Genomic DNA, 22,224 nt, shown 5'->3' with positions numbered 1-22,224 from the left:
TCATTCCAAGGCCAGACTTATTTGGTAATCACACACCTTACGTTAAAAGAGCACAGTGTTACTTTGGAAGACAAGCATTCCTTAAATTGAAACATCAGTTTGACATACTTATAAAAATAGATGGACTTGGAATGAAAAGAACTCTGTTCAAATATATTCTATAACATTTACTAACTCTATATTTTGGGAAAATAAATTTATTGAGCTCCAGTAATCTAATTGGAAAATTTTTAATTATATATTTATGCTATCATATTTAGAACATGAAATAATCTAGAAACCATCAAAATCCAGCCTCTTTTTTACATATAAGGAAATCTGAATCTGAGGGAGGTTAAGCAACTTGCCTAGAGTCATATACTATAGAAGGTCTTAGACAAGACTTGAATCCAGATCTTCTTGGTTTTTAGAGCATTTTAGACTTCACAATGTTATTGTTAGGAAAATGCTTTATATCTCCAAAACTATAGAGGTAATAAAACACAATTCATCAACATTATAATCAACAACCCAGAAAATGCTTTAAGAATGAGGAGCATCAGGAAGGTCCATTTAATTTTTATTTCTTAGTTTTTAAAATCTTTTAATGTTGCTTTCATTTTCCAATATCCATCTCCCCCAAATCTGCCCTAAAAACATTCTTTTTTACAATTAGACATATCTTTAAGTAAAACAAATTAGTATATTCATCATATCCCGCAATGTATGTCTCATTCTATTCTTACAATTTTGTGATTCTCTAATAAGATGCAAAGGTATGTCTTATCCTCACTATTCTGGGGTCAAGATTGATCAATGCATTGACCTGAGTTTGAAAGTTTTTAATTTTGTTTTTCCTTATTGTAATTATAATGTTTGAATGTTTGGTTGCCCATTTTTTCTGTATAATTCATTCATCTTGGCCCCATATATGTATATGTGTGTATATATATATATACATATATATATATATATATATATATATATATATATATGACTTTTTGTGATGAAAATTTAGTTGTTTCTTGGAATCTCTTACTTCACAATAGTATTAAGTTTACTCTTTTGGGAGTTTACATTGCTTGACTAAGCTCTCAATTATTCTGTTATCCACCACCTCAAAAAGAGCTTAACTTCTATTTTTTTCCTAGTTGTCAGTGTTTATTATCATTTCCATTTTTCTGTAAGAAGAATTATAATTTTACTTTTTTTATCTCTTCATCCATTTATCTTGATAGGCCTTCCCACCACTCTTGGACTCCAAAGCATTCTATTTTCTGGGTTGTTATTTATAATGTTGAAGAATTGTGTGTTTCCCCCCCTCTATAGTTTATTCTTCTCATTTGTGGCATTTATACACAAGACATTCTACAACATTTTCTCAGTTACAGTTCCTTGCTATTTCCATCCATCCTAGCACTTAATTTCACCATGGAATTGTTGAATTCTAAATGATGACTATGCTTGAAAATGAGTTATAAACCCATTTGCCATTACTTCTCAGCATCTTTTGTTTCTTTGGGTACTGAAGCCACTGACAGGTATATCTCTCAGCACTGGAAATGGGCTGTAAATAGTAAGATGATTATCCCTGGGTTCTCAGCTCTTGATCTGAATTAAGATAGTCAATAAAATAGAAGTAATATCCATAGCAATCTAAGCACTTTTAACTCACATTGTGAATTCTAGGTTAGGATAACTGAAAAGTAGCAATAATTCCGAAAAAAAATCTTCTATCTTAAATGTGTATCTGGAAAAAGGCATCTGAAGAAAAGAGACCTGATAACAGAATTAAAATCTTCAAGTCTCAGTGTTTTCCCTACTTTGTGATTTTGGTGAGAGTTTTATCACATAGTAATTTATTTTCTTCATCTTAGATACTGAACTTTTTCATTATCTCACACATTTCTTACTTTTTTTAAAGGGGTGGTATCTAGATGTAGCTAATTTGGCTAGAATTTTTCACTATTTAACCTAAATTTGGACTTCCCCCCCTCCTTTCTTCCTCTCTCTTCCTCCCTCCATTCTCCCTCTTCTCTTTCTTTCTTGCACAAAAATTTGTGTAGACTCTCAACCAATAATAGTTTCACTAATGTGGCAGCTTTTTCCTCACTAAATGAGGAGGATCAAAACGTTAGGTTCTTAAAATGTGTATAGATTTACAATTTACTTCCACAGTAGTGGTCCAATTTCTTAGCATGGCAGTATTTTCACTTTCCTTTCCTTTTCATTTTGCTTCTTTCTTTTTTCTCTCTCCCTTTCTTTCTTAGGGTGACTCTTTTCTAGCCTGTACCTTTCTAATTTCTCCTTGAATCAGTATAAAACTTTTCCAGAGAAAAAAAGGAAAAGGTTGAAGTTCCCATGTTGGTCATATCTCGATGAGGTATTCGCTATGAAATACAAGGACAAATACTTTCAGGTCTGCTTCATGGCCCTCAAGAGAAAAGTTCAGATTTGAGCTTTTTGCCTTTGATAGTTTCAAGAAGATTTCTGGCTGTAAATTCAAGAATTAGCTGTAGGTGTTGCAATTGTGAAATAAATCCCCCTGTCGCTTTTCATTGTAGTAAGATCTTGCAGATTACTGACTCTGAATGACAAGAATTGGACTCTACCACCCCTATGACATCATTCCTTCCATTTGCCAACCCCAACTCCCCATCCTCCACTAAAAGCTTTCAAATACTGGCACAAGTCAGGTAAAGTCCTCGAGGCTTATTTCTGGATTTTTTAGTAGTTGGATTAAGAAACTGTTCAGACTCAAAACTCAAATCTCTTTGAAACTATACTATCATTATTTCACCTTGTCTTTGACCCAATATTATTTGGGGATGGGCAAGGAGCTGATAGTTGGGTAACTAGAATCAAGGACATTCCTTCTTATAGGGAGTAAACAAGAGAAAAGCAGAAACCAACCCCAAGACTTGGATCTCCTAAAAAATTTCCTTTATAACTTATTTTCTTTTCATAATGTAAGTGGGATTGTGCCTTATGAAACAAGTCCTTAAGGAAGCTAATGGAAATATAAATTTGAATCTCAATTATAATTTAAGGCTATATAACATGCCTTCCAATGGTATTCTACTTTACCCTGGCTTATATTATATATAACTAGGGAAAGAAATGTTAAGTTTAGACTTGGAATTTTCCTTGAAATATACTGCTAGAATTTTGTAATAGTGATACAGACCAGTAAAACAGTTGAACTGAAGAATGGAACCTAGGGGGGAGTTACAGGAATTAAAAGCATCAGGTTCTAGTCCAAATTAATGTTTCTTATTTAAAATAGAAAGGTTAGCTAGGAAAACAAAGTCAGTGTTATTACGTTTTGTTTGACAGTTTCATATCAGATGTCTTGGTGCTAAGTTGTCTGAGAAATACATACAGAGAATGCCTTGTAAGCAATGAATTATCTATCAGTGCTCAATATTATGGTTAATGTGTTCTCATCCCTTGTTTGAAAAATTTGAAGAATTTACAGGGGATTTGTTCCAACCAGGGATGTGGAGAGAGAAATACTACCAATCATGATGAAACCTAGTTTACTTGGATGCTGCTTGGTCTCATACAATGGATTGAATACTTCCATTTTAGTGGATTTACTCTATTAGATGACCAAATTGATATTCAAAAATTTTTATCAGTGTGATGGGCATTAGTCAGCAATCCACCAAAAAGGGGAAATTTTTCTGCTTAGTGCTTTCTCATGGTATATTAGAGCTCTCATGAATGAATGATCCTGATGTATATCCACCTACCAAATTAGTCTCAAGTGTTCAAATCAGGATAATGAAAAGATTAGAGGAGCATTCTTAACAAAATGTTGACAAACTATTTCAGAAATGATTCAATATTGTATAGTTTTACAATATCAAAGCAGAATTACAGGAAATCAGGCCCAATGAAACTAAGTCTACAAAAACCTCCAGTTGCCTAGGTGAATGTTACAAGTGACTTTAGGCTGAAAGGTAGTGAGGCATTTTGCTTATCAAGAGTAGTGATCTAGTATGTTTCAGGGATGGAGGTCCTGCATCCAAGAGTATATATGTAGGTTGACTAAGGTTTTTTTTAAGGTCTCATCTCACTGATGGTGTGAATGCTCAACTGAGAGAGCAGAGGAGCACAGCAGAGGAGACAAAGAAATGACCTACATAAAGATAAAAGTTTTGCCTTCCTCCCAAAGCTATAAAAGGGAAGAATCTTTGAATATTCCCAGAATCAACATCCACATTATAGTTAAAGCAGAGTTTTCTTCCTGACCTATATTATTGTTGTATGATTGAGTTTAATACTGTCCTGTTCCCAATGAAGGTCAATGTGCTGAATTATGTGTCCTTGAAGTTTTCAGATGTTGCTTGTTTGTGAAGCCATGGAGTGTCTGAGTTCAAAAAGTGTTCCAAAGCCTGTTTTCTGGATTTCCTCTGAAACATGAAAAACTATCTTGCTCTTTTTGCCTTTTTGTTACAAATCTCTGGAAACTTACAGAGCTAGTTCTTCCATGACCTCTGTTAGGATAAAGAACAAGCTCTAGGCCTCCCTGCACCCTGCATGTAACATCAGATATGGGGAACCAATCAAATGAATTTTTCTGAGACTCTGCCTTTCACTATAAACTCTACATTTCTTGTCCATATCCTGGTCTGTCCAGGTATAAAATCAATGAAAACCTCAGGCATTTCCACATATCAACTAGGAGGAGTGATGAGAGCTTTGTGTAACCTAGATGTATTGTTGGGTAGAAAAACTCTCAAAGACTTATCTTTGACCCTTTTCTTCCTCCTGCTTTGACCAGAAGACCACACAATTTTTCCTCTTAACGTTTAGTCATAACCTTCCCTCTTCCAAGGACAGAGACCTGGCAATATTCTTTGCTCTGACTACCTCATGCCCCTGTTCTTCCAGGTCTCTCAATCCTTGAGTGTCTTAAGTCATGCCTTATGCCTTCCCCTGTGAGAGTTAAAATGTTCCCATAATAAAGGCTTACTATTTTTGGTCCAGCTACCTTTTCTGAACCTTTTTCTGTAAAAGTCTCAAATACTGAAACAAGGAATACCTTGCAATAACTCCCAATCCCACCCCCACCGCACACACACACCCTGGGATTTACATTCCAAAGTTTGAGAGGCACAATTCTATATAACAGTTTCTGTGGCTTCCTTTTTCTTAATTGATTTTCAGTGCTTCATGTTCATTCTTTCAAATTAGGTGGGCATTCTTTGTTTTCCAAGATTTATGCTTACACAGTAGACTGTTTGGTTTTGTATATTTGACTGAAATGTTAAACTATACAAAGTATCAGGGAAGGAATTAGAAATAAAGATAAATTTCTAAAGCTACGCCATAAAAATAGAAAGTCATAGTACTTCATAAATATTGATGTAACTGCTCTTGCCTCCCATCTTTCCCAAGAACTCTAGTGTCAATATAATTATTTGTTTATAATTCTAATTTTCTGCATGGCAAATAGAAATTCCCCAACTTGGGTGGGAATTCCCTAACTAGTCAAGAATAAGGGTAAGTGAGAAATCCTTTCTACATCTCACATGCCTAAGAGCCTTTAACTAATAGAATTAAGTCTGAAAACCTCTACATATTCAAACAAATGGACTGCAATAGTAGAAATTAAAGTCTCTCCAAGCCTTCAAGCTTCAAATTCTTCAATGGAAAAAAATGCCCTCTAAAAGCTCATGAGATGTCTTTTCAAGAAGTAACAGCAGCTCGAGGAGAAGTTTGAAAGATTCCTGCTGCAGGGGTAAACAGCAAGGAAAACACAATAAGGACAAAAGCTTCCTATCTGTCGTAACAGAATACAAGGGAACTGAAGGCAATACAGAGTATCTAACATGTAAAATCTGGAAAAAGAGAGAAACAAAGAGCTACAAAGACCCAAGGGGGGAAAATCTTTAACCTAAAATGTTTTCACAGGGACTCTAGGTTAGTTCTGGTTTGATAGTGACTATTGAAATTTCCCAGTAATTCTTGCTGTTTCTCATCAGTGATTACCATCTCTCTTCCCTTCATTCAATGCTGTCCATTATAGCCAAGAATATGAACTGGGGAACATAAGCTAAAGAAGTGAACCCTTGAAGAGCTTCTTCAGAGGGAAAAAAAAAAAACACATATCCTCTGAGATTCCCAAGGAAGTGGTATGAGACTTCATTCATAGTACCACAGATTTATTACCTATTCTAAGAAAAAGGCATGAGAAATGGAGCTGTATGGCAGAGGAATGAATGATGCATACTGTCAAAGATATATATGTATAAAATACTGTATAAATTAAATATTCCTACAACATGAGTCTAATCACAACCCATTTTTCTGAATTAATCCCATTTCTAATTTGTCATTAGGAATTCACAAGGAATTTTTACATATTTAAATAAATATCTATATTTATACTTTAACACATTATATGTGAATAATATATACATTTTAATGTGTCTAATATTGATTTATCTTTAATTTCATGTTCATTTCTTAGTTTCACTCATTCTTAGTGGAAAAATTAAAAATGTAATTGCAAAAATCCTGTAATATTACAGGAAATACATGGAAAATACTGGTATTCATCTATCAATTTATAATTGTCATTACTTTTCTTGTATCTTTCCATCATTGTTTTGCAAGCACTTTAATAATTCTGAATCCTTTTATAGCTTCTCATTTTTTTCACTTCAATTATTACTGTTTCCTACCCACTCAATTCCTGAATTGAACATATGGCCTCCATTCCAGCGTTTTTAGCAGTTAACATCTTGTTTCACAATGAACATCTTTTTTTTTAGTGTGATAAATGAAAATTCAGACCATTTCATCTATTTCAGGTTTTAAAGATAATTGCTTTGCCTTTTTCACTAGTGTCTTGCCATTTTAAAGTCATAAAATGAAATACAAAACAGGTCATTTCTCTAAACTTTCCAATAGCACTGCTATCTTCAAATAACTTAGGTTCAGAAATTTGAAGTCATTCTTGATTGATTCTTGCCTTGCCCTCATCTCATGTAGAATTAGTTGCCAAATTCTGTGGATTCTACTTCCTCAACTTCTCTTACATGCATTCATAAAGCCATTATCTTTGTATAGCCTCTCACCACATCTCTGGAACCTGATAATAATCCACTAATTCATCTTCCTGACACTGATCTCGCCATCTCTAATCCATACCCTATATAGTTACCAAATAGATATTCCTAAAAAGGTATTCTCCCTAGTCTCAGTGAAAAAATCTTTGCTTGGCTCCTATTGCTTCTAGGCTGAATTACAGTCTTCTCAATTTGACATTTAAAGCCCCACATGATCTGGCTCCCACCTAAGCTTTCAATTCTTTAATAAATTCATTATATTTACCTTCATGAATTTTCCCTTCTGATATAACTATTCCATTAGCTATTCTCAGCATACCATCTACTGAATCCATTCAAAATTAGAGGGGAACTTCTCTTAGTCTTGCTCCAGTTGATCACATTATTTTAGCAAAAACAAATTGGAATTTTAGAGGAAATGCTTGTTGAGTCTAAAAATGAATTAAAAAGTTTTCTATACCCTGAAGGTGCTTATAAATACTGATTCATCTCAAATTTTGTTTACATTTATTTTGCACGTTGCCTTAAAATAGTTCCATTGAAGTATATTAAATATTAAACTATTTTAAAATGATGTCATTTTTTCAACATATTTAAAAATCATTTTAATAGTCATTTATCTAAACTGTGTCATATTGTGCCACAAGATAAACAATAACTTCTGAGAGATTAGAAAATAGTTCTCTAAAATATTTACTGGGGAAAAATATGAAAAAACATGAGCAGGAAGCCATAATTCTGGATAAATATGAAATAAATATCTGAAGTTTCAAATAAGGGTATCTTGCAAGAAAAACACATCTATGTACATTTGTATGTGTGTGTATAGACAATTGACACAGATGTTTTGTGTGTATACATATATACATGCATAATCATAAATTTTTTAAAATTTTATTCTAAGCATAGCAGCAAATCATCAATCACATACTCAACAATGTACTTATATATGAAAATACAAACATTATTTAAATAAAATTAACTTAAAAAAGTAAATGTACCATATCATTTTGTTTTCTTTTTAATTCATATATCTTTATTTCTATACTTTTTGTGGGGAAAAGAATGTTGCTTTTAATACTATGATTTTATAATTATACTCAATCTCTTTCTTATTTTATCTTCTCTCTTCATATCAATCTTTCCATCTTTCTTTGTAGTCTTTACATTTCTGTTTATTAAGAAACAATCATATTCCATTCTGTTTATATACTGCAATTTGTTCAAACATACCCTTATCCTTAGATATAGGAGTTAACTGTAAAACACTACAGACAATATATGTTTTTATGAATGATGCTGCTATGGATATTTCTGTACAAAGAGTTTTTTTCTGCAGTAGCATCCTTAAAGTATAATACTAATATTGACTCCTGGGTCAAAGAGTATGGAATGCTGTAGAGCTTGGAATGCATAATTCTGATTTTCTTGCTCCCCAAAAATGTATCAATTCATAGGCCACCCTCAACTGTCATTTTTAAATACTATGTATTTTTCCCTATAATCCCAACAACACTGAAATTTATTGGGGGGATTTTTAACTATCTTTTCCAATGTAATGAATATAAGATGACTTCTCAAAATTGTTTTGGCTTGTTTATTTTATTAGGCATTTTGAATAATAGGTAGTTATTAAACATTTCTTCTTTGAGAACTATTGCTATCCTTTGACAATAATTCATTGGAGTATGAATTTTTACCCTTTTAAAAGTATTTAACAAATGCAAAGACTTCCAACTAAAGAGAAATTCTCAACTTGAGATCCCAAGAACACAGGTTTTTCCCCACTGTAGCCCTGGCCCTAGGATCCTAGTATTCCTTCATGTCCTTATTCATCACCTACCAGTATGTTGGACTCTTCCAATGTCCAGATTTTAGGTCTTGGAAAGAAATTCCAATGGGATTTTGCTTGAGGTGTAGAAGATAAAAAATTGAATAGGATGAAAGCTAAAAGAGGTCCAGCAGTTGAGATAATGTACAGTTGAGATAATGGAAAACTCAAAGCACGTAATTATCTAGAATTTCTTGCTTTGAGTTTTCCAAGAATACTTTTTGACTCAAGCTGACTTTATGTCACCTTTTCCTTCTGAGAGTCTTGCAGATTCTTTGCTGCTTCCCTTTCCACTGACAACTCATCATACTTCTGACCAGCATTTCTCTATTACACACTGTGGAATTGAGTACAATTCCAGTTTTTCTCATGTTCTCCTATAGCTGAATTGAGCACAACATTCTTTTGAGATTTCTGTGATTTTATAGTTAACAATGGGAAACAGAAAAAAAGCAAAAGGTTTCCCTCCTATGTGTTATCTTTTCCCTATTTCTTTTATTTTTTACTTGAGCATTGTAGAGAAGGAAAAATGGTTACATATATTACAATGGTGGTATTTGCAGTACACCAAAAAATATTCTGAAATAAGATTCATCTTATACTTCAATGGAATTTTCTGACACAGTAAATCTTAAGAATGGCATAGTGGAAAGAATTGGAAGTCATAATACCTGCTTTGTAGTACCAATTTTTACTAACTAGCTATATTATCTTGGGCAAATCATAAGTGCTCTGAGACTGTCTTCATCCATATTAGGCAATTGAACTTCATGATCTCTAGATTTCCTTTTTTATTCTAAAAGTTTTATAGTCTCAAATATTTTGTAGATGCAGAATGGGACCTCTGAGGGATAAAGTGGGATTTGTGGGAAATTTCCTATACAGTTATCAGTGGGACTAGCAGAAGAAGATAACCTATAGAAAATTGTCTCTTATTTCCCTCATATTCTTCTTAGACAGAATCAGTCATTGCTTAGAAACAATGAATCCCAAGCTTGATACAGTGTTTTTAAAGTTATTAAGGCAGTCATTCTGATGATACTAAAACAGGACACTGAGAAATGGGAAAAAATTATTTTAAGATGGTAAAAATTTGTTATTCAGTGATCTGGACTTTCCAGAACAGTTTAAAGGCTTAAAAGGGTAGCCTCTCTTCTGTATTTGAATCTAGATTCTCTGCTTGAAGAGGGATACTGTTGCTGGGGGTAAGGTGGGAATAATGTCTGTAGCCATGCAGCTTTCTAAAGCTGATGTTTAGTAATCATTCCCACACAAAAGCAAAGAATTTTCTCATTCTCATAAGTGACTGGTCCTAACTATTCTGTCCACATCTTCTGTTAGCTATTAAACAGAAAAAAATACCAAAAATTACCAAATTGCCAAATATAACACAGTAAAAATGATACACTATCTTCAGCTTAACAAATTGACATTCTACACCTTTCAACTAGCAATCAATGCAAATGTTTCATCTAATTGGAATAAATCAATCTGACTACTTTGGGGTTAAAAAGATGAGATAAATATAAAAGTTTATTTGATCATACAATATTGAAGGGAGCCATTGAAGTATAGTGACAAGATATGTCCAAATGTTTTGAGGGGGAAATAGATTTGGGAGATATTTAGAGGATGGATTAAAGGGGGGTGGGAAGACTTGAGGCAAGAAGTCTAATTTTAGGAAGTTATTCCAATAGCCTAAGCAAGAGAAATGATGGTTATGGTTATATGAAATAGAAGGATATAGAGAAATGCTATGAATGTATAAATGACAAGATAATCATATGTGAAGTGAGGAAGGGCAAAGTTAAGAGAGAGAAATTCTGTAGAAGAATGTAGAATTCTAAATTGTAATAGGGAAATTTGGACAGGGTGAGTTTGTGAGGAAATCTACTATGCAATTTAGTATGCCATATGTGATTCAGACCACAGGACATCCATACTCACTCTTTTATATTATTTCACAATGATTCCTAGAAAATGAAAGAGAAGAGTAAATATTCTTATTCAGGAGTTGCTCCTCCAAGACTTTTAGGGCTTGGCAAATTCTAGAGGACCTGGGAGAGAAAATGTGTAGTACGATCACATCCCATAAGGGATGGGAGTGGGGCAGCTAGGTTGGACAGTGGATAGAGCACCAGACCTGGAGTCAGAAGGACCTGAGTTCAAATTTGACCTCAGACAATAATTGCCTAGCTATGTGATCTTGGGCAAGTAACTTAACCCCATTGCCTTAAAAAAAAAAAAGGTTTATAAAATGATGGGAATGTGAAATAAAGAATTTTGCCTACCTAGATGCTTCAAATGCCTGGGTTTATTGGATTACTACATTTTATTTCAGAGAGTGTTAAGGGAATGAAGGAGTGATTTATCTGTATTGAGAGACAAGTACATATTGGCTATCTTACAGAGATTGGAGTATAACCTATTTTCCTTCCCTGAAAATGCCTTACCAAAAATCCTTTGGGCTAATCCTATTTATTGTCTGTGGGCATGAATAACCTCCACTTTGAAAAGTGCTGACCTTAGAATACCTAGAAGTTTATACCCTGGTTACACAGTCAGTATGTATCAGAGGCAAGGTTTGAACCCAGGTTTTCCTGGCTTTTAGGCACCCGCCATATCCATTACATAATTTTAAGTAGAAGAGAGGTCTCTGATTTGCTATTCTTGCTCTTAAGGAGAAAAAAAGTTGTGGTTGTTCTTTTTCCTACCAGGGCTATCAAAAAAGAATCATAAATCATTGTCCTTTCAGTGCTTTACTGTTCTTAAAAGAAAAAGATAAAGGATGAAAGTGAGATCACCTGGGGCAAAATTAATTCATTCTTGATATGACCAGAATATTTGCCTAATATTGCCTTCTGTTCCTGGAGCATAGAGGATAATAAAAGTTTTTAACTGAATGTTTTTGAGATCTCCCTAATCTTTGTGTTGGCTTGAGCTTCTTTAGTCTTTTATATGTTGATTACCTTCATCATTATTTTGGACTGTCATAAACTATTAAGGTTGAAAGAAAAGTGAGAGATCAAATTTAGCTTCCTTATTTTAAAAATGAAGCAATTGAGACTGAAAGATTTTAAGTGACTACCCAAGTACACCTTGGCAGAGAGTGGCAGAGTCAACATCAGAATTCAAATTTCCTCATTCCCAGTTCAATGTGTGCTTTCTACTCAATTTAACTTCCTCTTATCAATAATGAACTTAACTTAGTAATCATTCTATTTTCTTATTAACCCCACCTCTATTAAGGAAAAATTCAAGAGATGAAATCTATTGGTATGTAATTGTTCAGTTTTTCACAGTAAATTATTTTGTTTCAATTGTTAAAAAAAAATTGTGTACACTTTTTGTTTTTTGTTTTCTGCTTTTTAACCAAGATATGACCTTTCTTGCCTGCAAAACAACTGAACAGGGAAGCAAGAACAGAGAAGCAAGGACAGCATAATTTTAGTCAATTTTCCCAAAAGAAAAATGTTTACAAGGCATTAATTCAATATGGTGTAAAGCAGGGACTACCAATAAATTCAAGAATCTTAACTTTTTCCCCATTATTTTCATTATTTCTTTTAAAAAAAGCAAAGAGATTTAAAAGAAACTTGTTTGTCCTATGTATTGTTGCCATTTTATTTATACAAATCCAATAATTAAGGACCATGCTGGGTCTTTCCTTCTTGGAACATACCCATGTCTTTAAAAGAGAGAGAGGCATAAACTAAGAACTGTTTTTCTAATGATCTACTACTTAGCCTTGTATTTATGGAATGGTGGTACTTATATGAATTTTTAATATTTCAGTAAGATGTGTTTCTATGCCATTAAAGGCTAGATTGTTTTATCTGCAATAAAATCATTCAGGGAGGAAAAAGTATTTTCTAAAACTAGGAAATGAAACTTGCACATGATTAAAGTCACAGGGTAGGTGATAATTCACATTGTGTGTGCTTGTGCACAACGCAAGAACATAACTCAAGCTGAGATACTAAAGGAACTATATGTCACAGGCTTCTTTTAATGAATATAACATTTTTTTCTTCCAACAAACTCTACTTTTGTCATGGGCACAGTCCTTTCACCAGATGCATAAACTCAACAACCTAAATAAATATTCTTGGTTGCAACATCAATGATGTTCACATCTTTTTTTTTCTAAGATTCATTACAATTAATTGTTATATATTCTCAACAGTTAAGCCCTCATTCTTTTTTTTAAATTGTATTACTTTCAAGGGCATAAATTCTAGCTGCAATTTGATCCCAATAATATACATGAAAAGCCAGATGGGACTATTGTCAGGGTGTGTTTCCACATGACTACTTGTCTCTAATAACTTGTCTAAAACTACAAATCTATACACTACCTTACTAGAAGTGAAACAATCAGAATTTTGATTCTCATCATGATTTAGTCATCTGCATCCTTCTTCCTTGGCTTAGGTCCTGGTGCTAGTTGCATTCTCTGGACTTAACCTCTTCAGTTAGCCTAATGCTACCAAACATTTAACTCTTCAAACAGATTTCCTTGTGATATAGCATTTGATGTAGTATTTATTAGGTAATATTGCTCAAACCCTTCAAATCATCCAGCTGTGAATCAAAATCTTGATTTCTATTGGTCCAAAACATAAACTAGCAAATTTAACCCTGAAAATTAAGTCTTTCTAAACTAGTTTTAATGAAAATACATGCCTCAAATTAATGCACTATAGTCATGGTCTAACTTTTTTGCAGACTTTTTGGAAGCATTCATTTGTCTTCTGAACTTTTCCCTCAAGTTTCCACTTGGCTATAGAATATTCACAAGACTTTCCATAAACTAACTCCAATTTGTCCTTCTAGTTTTATCTCCCTTTATCACTCCATAACTTTGACTTTACTTTTACCTTACTCTACTTAAACCAAACAGTTCACAAGTTAAGACTTAATTATTTGTTGTCTATGTTGTCTTGTGCTTTTCTATTGTCTTGAAAATAACCAAAACATTGACTCCATACTCCTTATAAAGTGCTTTACTAAGCACTGGTGATACAAAGAGATATGCAACATGAATTCTTATTCTAGAGGAATTGCAACCTATTAGAAAACTGAGTTTATATGTAATGTGACAATATAAAATGGAAGTTTAATTCTAAGTGCCAAATCAATGATGGGATTCAATTTAACATTTAGTTATTTTTATATGCAATGCAAGAGGAAACAGAGCTTATCAGAAAGGTTAGCATTGGGTTCAAGCCCTGCTTTTGTTATCTACTGGCTATGTGATTCTAGATTTGTCATTGTTCTAGCCTCTTATAGTCACAAGAAACTCTCTAATATTATAACCTGTTTAACAGCTGTTGATCTGCATTGAAAGAACATGTTTTCTCCCCTAAACTGCCTTCCTCATTCAAGTCTACTGTTTTCTAACTCCCAAGCAGATAATCATTGCTGTGATATAAAATTGTTGTGGTATATCTCTTCCTCATATCCTTCCTTTAAGCTATACACCAGTGACATGGATAAGTTCTAATCCTTGCTGATCTAAAACATATGAACAAAGTGCAAAAGTCAGCTATTAACTATGACTTTTTAAGATATATATATATATATATATATATATATATATATATACATACACACACATACACACACATATTTATATATATATATATAGTTGAGAAAAATTGCCAGATGGACCATTTTGTTGGTATAATCAGAGATTTTGAAAATGTGCATATTTTGGTTTTTGATTAAAATATTATCTTCTTGAACATTGCAATATAAGTAATGAACTGTTTTCTTTAAGCAATATTTTTTTCTCCTTTTATCTCCATCTCCTTTTCCATCTGCCAAAAGTAATCTACTCTGCTAAGTACAAAGGATATAGAGGTAGACAAAACTCATGCCTTGCATCCAAAAGGATTAGAATGTGAGCAACAGGGAATAGAGAATCATTCAATTTGGCTGATATGTAGAATTCATAAAAACCAGGAAGTTGTATTGAAAATGGATTATAAAAGATCCTTGAATAGCAGGACCAATAATTCATATTTTCTATGGTGGATATGGAGAACCATTTGAGTAGAAGAAATAGGTATAGCTATTGTAGAGGAATATAGAAAAGGAGTGAGCAAAAAGCAATAGCACCATTGGAGGCCCAAAGAAAAACAGAGAAGAAGGGAAACTATTCTAGGAATAGTATGGATTAAAGGAGTGGGGTGGGGGACATATGATTTATTGGAAAGAACAGTAAGCTAAAAATCCTGACTTGAGTTGAGCATCCTAAAATTAACTAAGATTTTATATAGTAGAGTAAAAGTAATAGTAGATTATATACATAGAGAATCTATATTTCAAGGACCAACTTCGATTTGTTTGCTTTCATGAAACCTTTTCAATGCACTCTACTCTGAAATGATTACTCTCTCCTCTAATATCAACTTTCATAGTGACTATGTTATCCATTTGGCAGCTAATCATATTACCTTAAAATATCTTTTTTTTAAAGCTGGAATTCTATGCATACTATGGGAAGGATGTAAAGACTAACAAACTGCCTTCTGTGGGGGGTGGGGGGAGGGAAGCAAGATTGGGGCAAAAAATTATAAAACTAAAAATAAAACCTTTCTAAAATTAAAAAAAGGCTAGAATTCTAGTTTTCCTCAAAGCACAACTCAATTACCAACCCAAATGAGGTGTTCATCACAATAATGACATTTTAACATTCTGATGGTGAAAAAGAGCTCTGATAAACAGAAAACGCATGACAGAACATTGCAACATTCATTCATCTAATGTTTACAATGCTTTCCTTTGTTAGAGATGGATTATTAGTTTCAAATGCAAACTTACAATCTATTATTTGAACAATCAGCACACCAATCATTTTATTTTTACTATTTTTTTTCATTTGGCATAGGGATTACATAAAACCCTGATTAATCAGAATTCAATTTACTGGAATCCCTAATAAAGCAGATGCTTTGGCTTGATTACATTTTTAAGGCAAAAGATATTAAGTAAGAAAAAAATCAATTGATTGAATGACTTTTGTAATTAATGTCAAAAAGAAATTTAAAAAAACATCTCCCCAACAGAATTCTGGAATATACACCTCAGCTTATTAGTGAGGAAGTTCAGTTCTCTTTCCTTCTGCTTTCTATCTAAACCTACAGAACTGTAGAGAAAACTGATGCTCAGAAAGACCAGTCTCCTCAATGATCAAAGAAAATGTCAGTGATGTTTAGCCTAAAGGACTCTGAAAAATAAAAAGTGAAAATGAAATATGTTTGCAACAAAAAAGTCAGTTTTATTATTGAAGTTTTGTTTATCAGAAAATTTAACAGTGAATTAAGGTTTGACAGTATTAGATTTACCCATCACATGTGGATGGATGCTAAAAAGTTCTGGATGTTAATGTTTTCCTTTTCTTTCTCCTTTTCCTCCACTTTTAAACTCCATTTTTATTTAACTGTCTTCTATACTGTTTGAAATGAGACTGGGGATTTACTTTATTCCTTTGTAAAACATAGTAGTAGATTAAGAATGATTTTCAACATCTGTGTCACCTTTAGCAAAACAATCTTAAATGTTAATAGCCTTACTCTCTCTGGATTTCTTGTTCTTTTTTTCCTTCATTTATTGCATTTTCTCATCTGTAGCTAGTATAAGTCTCTCCTATCTTGTGGGGCTGAAAAACAAGTAATCAACTTGGATCTGTTTAATCTCCCTAATGGAATATAATGTGCCCAATAAAAGAAAGAAGTTGAAACACTTTGAAAATACTTCACAGACTAAGGTTTCAAATTATAAAAACTCATAATTTGTATTCTCCATGGATATTCAAATTAATCAACAGGTTGTAATGAAGCATTTATTATATATCTATCACTAAAGGATTATTTTTGTATGTCTTTTCTCAAACTAATTGGTTCTTCTATTTACCAATGTGAAGGGTCATCCTGGGGTTATCAGAAGTTTTCCAGCTGAAAGGGACTTTTAAGGTCATTCATAACAACTGTCTCATTATAGAAATGGGAATACTCATACCAGAGAAATCGTGATATTTTTCCAATAACAGGTATTAATAGGAAAAACAGTACGTTCTTTGACTCTAAATTGTGTTCTTTCCAATGCAACATGCCCCATCCCAGTTGCTTCTATGATTTAGTTATCTGGATATGGTTATCTCTTCATTTTCTTTCCCTTATCCATCTTTGAGAATTTCATAAATCATAAGGATGACCATTTATTTACATGTAAATGTCATGTTCTTCAATTTCTTCTACCAAATAACTTCTTCTTCCTCCTCTCAACCTCAAATTGGCAGTGTGGCACTTTAATCACAAGAACTAGGCAAAGAGCTGCATTACTTTCAATATACCAAATGTTGAAATTACATTCTTCTCATTATCTTTCTACTTCTCCCACTAAGTTCCATGAAATTGGTTTTTCATTTATATCAGAATGCCAGTGTTTTTAAATTCTCCAAATTGTATCAGACTATATTACCCATTTTTCTTTCATTTTCCTCTATAGATGGTTTTCAACTTCTAGTCTCCTTGGGCAAGTTAATAACATTGTCCTATATTTTATTATTTTATAACCAACCACATTTGTCCTTTGCCTTACTGCTACTTGACAATCTACTTAGTTGATACTTTATCCCATTCTCCACAGTAGCTAGTTGAAACGTCTTTCTCTGTCTCTGTGTCTCTGTCTCTGTCTCTCTCTCTCTCTCTCTCTCTCTCTCTCTCTCTCTCTCTCTTTTTCTCTCTCCCCCTCCCTCCTCCCTCTTTCTGTCTCTCAGTCCCTACCCAACCATACCTCAAAGTTTCTTGAAGATTGTTTCACTGATTTTAAGCTCATTCTATATAAACTCCCTCAGTTCTCTGAGATCTTTTAGGCAGATATTGTCTTTTGTTTTTCTTTGTATCCTCAGAGTTTAGCATTGAGCCCAAGACATGGTCAGTGCTTATAGATGCCTATTGATAGACTACTCTTCTCCTAAAATCTATTCAGTATTATCACCTATTTTATCTGAAGCACAGGTAAATCTAAACTCTGTACAATGTTAGTTCATTTACTATTTCTATTGATACAAGTTCTACTGCCTCTTCTAGGACACAGATGTAACAAGGATCCTTATTTCATTAATTTTTTAAATTTCTTTTTGCTCCTTATTATCTGCCTACAAATTCTTCCAAGTCCTAGAAAGTACTTTCTTTTTCCTATCTTACCTCACTGAACTAGTATCCCTTTTCCCTCCTTTCCATCACCACCAGATTAATTTAAAAAATTACCTATACTCAATCTATCAGTTCCTTCACTTTCCCATATACCTCTTCAAAATTTCATTTCTATAGAATAGAACTGTTCTATGGAGCCAAAATAGTGGGGAGGAGGCAGCAACTCAGATTTACTATCTCATTATTTCCCTACAAACTACCTAAAATTAATGTCTCAAAAATCTGTAATAGCTGAACCAACAAAAGGTTGGGGTGAGATAATTTTCCAGTTCAAGACAATTCTAGCAATGCAAAGAGCAGACCTTGGAGAGAGTTGGCATCTTCATGAGCTCAGCCCATAGGCAATAGGGGATCAGACAACTGATCAGAAAGAGATTCTGCAGGATAATTTGCTGGCATTGAATGCAGGATGCTACCTTGCCCAAATACAGTTCTGGCCTACAGTTCCAGGACAAAGAGCACTAACACTTGTAACCCCAGGGAAGCAGGGACTCTGATCATAGTTTCAGAGTGGAGAATAGTGGTTGTTTTCACTCAAAAGGGAGCAAGGGCCCTTGTCTGACTTCAAAGGCAAAAAGGAGCAATGGCACTTATGGCTACAGGAGAACAAAAGACCTGATTACAGTTCTGGGGACAAGAGGCATGAAAGTACTTGAGGCTAACCTGGAAGAAAGCCCCTTCCTGAGTAAAAACCAAAACACAAACCAGGAAAATAGTGGTCACCTCTCTCCTTAGATTATATCATCTGGAAAGCAAGAAAAACCTAGAAATTCTCAGAACTGCCTATGATGACAGCAGAACTAAAAAGGTCGAAGTTTAAGGCAATATACCCTTTACCCCAAGAGGAGACCCCAATTTCAACATAAATATAAAAGTAAATGAATGGTGTTGAAAAATGAACAAATACACAAGAACCCAACAATAGTAGGTCTGATCATGGGTATAGGGAAGGAGACAGTAATGTTAAAAAAGATTCAAGCAAAGCCCTAAAGGGAAAAAAAGGTTATTTGGACATAAACCCAAAAAGAATCCTTGGAATAATTCAAAAAAGGATTTTTTGAAGAGTTTAATATTTTTATTTTCCCCTCCCTCTTTATTCTCTTCTTGCCTCTTTCTACACAAAACACAGAAGGAAAATACAGGATTAAAACAGCAGAGGCCATCAAAAGGTACAACACAAAAAAACAGCTATGAAGACAGGCTTATTTACAAGAGGAAATACATGTAATATTTTCTAGGTGGTTTGTATATCGGACAACATTCAAAAAACTAATCATGCTACATGGGCTCCTTGACCACAGTAGTAAAGTGAAAACAAAATTTTACTGTTAGAACATAAATATCACAGCCCAGTTGTTTTAATTTCAGTGCAATTAAATTCACAAAACTACATTATACTTATTAAAATGAGTTTAAGTATTATTTCTAAACATTCCTTGACATTTTTCACAGGGAGCAGGGTGTTGGTGAAGAAGAGCTGCAAGCTTCAGAGGTTTCTTTATTCAAATTCAAAGCCAACTCAATTTCTGGCTATTAGGTTGACTATAATTTGAATATATGATAAATTCAAAACACATAACAGAGGCAGACTTTCTAACATGCTTTTAGCAAAAGCCCTTTTCTTTTTGGAGTGGTCAAAGAAAAGGACTGGAACAACCACTTGTTTTTATATTAAACTATGGTGACAGCAGTGTCTTGAGTTGTAACATTATAGGTGTGAGAATTTAAAATAGTATCTTATAAGATCTGTTTATCTACTAGAGTGGGGCTGGACAAACAATTTAAGGGTGAGTTTTACTGTTTGGCCTTAGAGCTATGGGTGAATACTATTGGTCATAAACTCTTATTTGGTTAATGGTGACTCTATTCATTAGTCCTTCCTTTGCCCTCTCCTCCAGGTCAGGGATTTAGATAATTATAACAGCAGGACTCTGTTTAGGAGTTACTATAAGGAAGTTTCTCAATTTTCTAAGTAGAAGTTCCTATATCTAAAGTGTGAAGACACAAGAATGACTGACAACAATATGCTAGATTGCTACTTGGCAGAAATAGCAAATTTCTGCACATTTCCAAGGTATTCCTTAGGGGGAAAAGGTTAACTTTAGCTAAGCCATGGAACCATTTTTTAGTAATTCTGTGATTATCTATCTCCATAATGAATAGAATGGAAAATCAATGCTAATTGATCTCTTCACCAGAAGTGACAAAACTGGTTTTTATATCCATGGAGCTAACTTTTTGAAGGAGGATATGAAATTTACTTTTTTTTCACACCCAAAGACCATCACTATTTCTCCAGGAGGAAAAGTTTAACCTGAGATATTGCACTATTAAGATGGACTGTAATACTCAAGTTACTGCTAACATTCTAAAGGATTAAAGTGAATTACTAGTGAATTACAAGTATACTATTCTATAGGGTTGTTTTAGTTCCCTAAAAATGCCAGTACAGTTAACCTTGGGTAATAAAAGTACAAGAAGTTCAGAGGGGGGCCCTTTCAGTGAATACACATTCTGTTGAATTTTACACAAAGACACCAGCCTTTCAATTGACCAATCTCAGATTCTTATCAAGAGCCAGTCAGAAAGTTAAATGAGAAAGCAAAAATATGCCTCTGTAATATTTTAGTACACATACTTTGTAGAAACTGGTTCCCTAGGACACCGTGTCACATTTATGATAATGAATGAAAGAGATACATCATTCATTTTTCTTCTCCTTTTGTTTGAGGAGCTTGTTTATCTCCCTTTTGGCCATTCCAATATACTTCGAAATGATTCCATGTTGGTTTAGTCCAGGAAGTAGCAGTAAGAAAGTTACAATAAGGTAGTTGAGGAAAAGATTGTGGACTTGCTGTCCAATTCAAGCAACTGCAGCAAGGGAAACAATGATGGTCATGAAGTACATTTTAGGTTTTTCTTCCTTCAGTGTGAAGAGACGTCTCCACCAGCCAACAGTTTTCTGCACCGTGTCTTTACTAGATTGCTGCAAATTTCATGAAATATTTGTTGTTGCTCAGTAGTCCATTTATTGGAGCCAAATATCCTAGGAGCAAGAATGGGTATAAGGTAGTCAGCCAGGCATAAAAACATAATGAAACAGGAAACACAGAAAGAACAGATGGATCCAAGTAGTAGATCAAAAGGAATACCAAAGAAACAACAGCCATGACTGCAGGAGGAAACCAAGCTCTTTCCCATCGAAGAATTTTATCAGCTATTAACATCATTTCTCCCCATCCTTGCAATTGTTCTTCCAGGCTGGCAGTTTCAGCAGCCAGCAGGTTGCTGCTGCGGTTATCTCCTTCCTCCATGACCACCGTGGCACCTCTGAGGCTCAGCAGAAGACGCAGAATTCTACATACAAAAAAGAAAGCAGGATGCCAGCCAACCTGCCCAGCTCCTCCCAAAAAGGATTTTAAAAATCAAATGTGTGGTAGCTATGTGGCAGAGTGGATAGAGCACTGGCCCTGGAGACAGGAGTACCTGAGTTCAAATCCGGCCTCAGACACTTAAAATTACCTAGCCCTGTGGTCTTGGGCAAGCCACTTAACCCCATTGCCCTAGAAAAAAATCAAATGTAAGAGAGTCAGAGAAAAAATTAGGAGAGGAAACGAGATGCCAGAAAATGATGAAGAATACTTGGCAAAAGAGGCATCAAAAAAAGATAAAACATGAAAAAATTAACTTCTAAAACAGAATTGGCCAAATGGAAAATGAAATATAGAAATTCACTGAAGAAATGAAGACCTTTGGGGCAGCTAGATGGCACAGTGGATAGAGCATAGGTCCTGGAGTCAGGAGAACTTGAGTTCAAATCCAGCCTCAGACATTTAATAATTAACTAGCTGTGTGACCTCAGGCAAGTCACTTAACCCCATTTCCCTGCATTGCCAAAAAAAGAAGGGAAAAAAAATGAAGACATTTGGGAAAGTGAAAGATAACTTTGAGACAAAAAAGCAAAGTCAAAATGGAAAAAGAAGAAACTGTGAAATAATCTCATTGAAGAATAAAACTGACCTGAAAAATTGATTGAGAGACAATTTAATTCTTTTGGAATAGTTGAAAAATGATGTTAAAAAAAAACCTAGACTTCATACTTCAAGAA

At 33.9% G+C, this 22,224-nt stretch overlaps 1 pseudogene; it reads right to left on the bottom strand.

Annotated features, from left to right (window-relative positions):
* Positions 1-20,776: 20,776 nt before the first annotated feature.
* LOC141491850 (ADP-ribosylation factor-like protein 6-interacting protein 1 pseudogene) lies at positions 20,777-21,441 on the bottom strand (annotated as a pseudogene).
* Positions 21,442-22,224: the final 783 nt, after the last annotated feature.

This window comes from Macrotis lagotis, chromosome 6 (assembly GCF_037893015.1).
Source record: "Macrotis lagotis isolate mMagLag1 chromosome 6, bilby.v1.9.chrom.fasta, whole genome shotgun sequence".
NCBI classification, from domain to species: Eukaryota; Metazoa; Chordata; class Mammalia; order Peramelemorphia; family Peramelidae; genus Macrotis; species Macrotis lagotis.
Note: the sequence above shows the minus strand (reverse complement) of the source record. Positions and strands in the feature narration are given on the sequence as shown.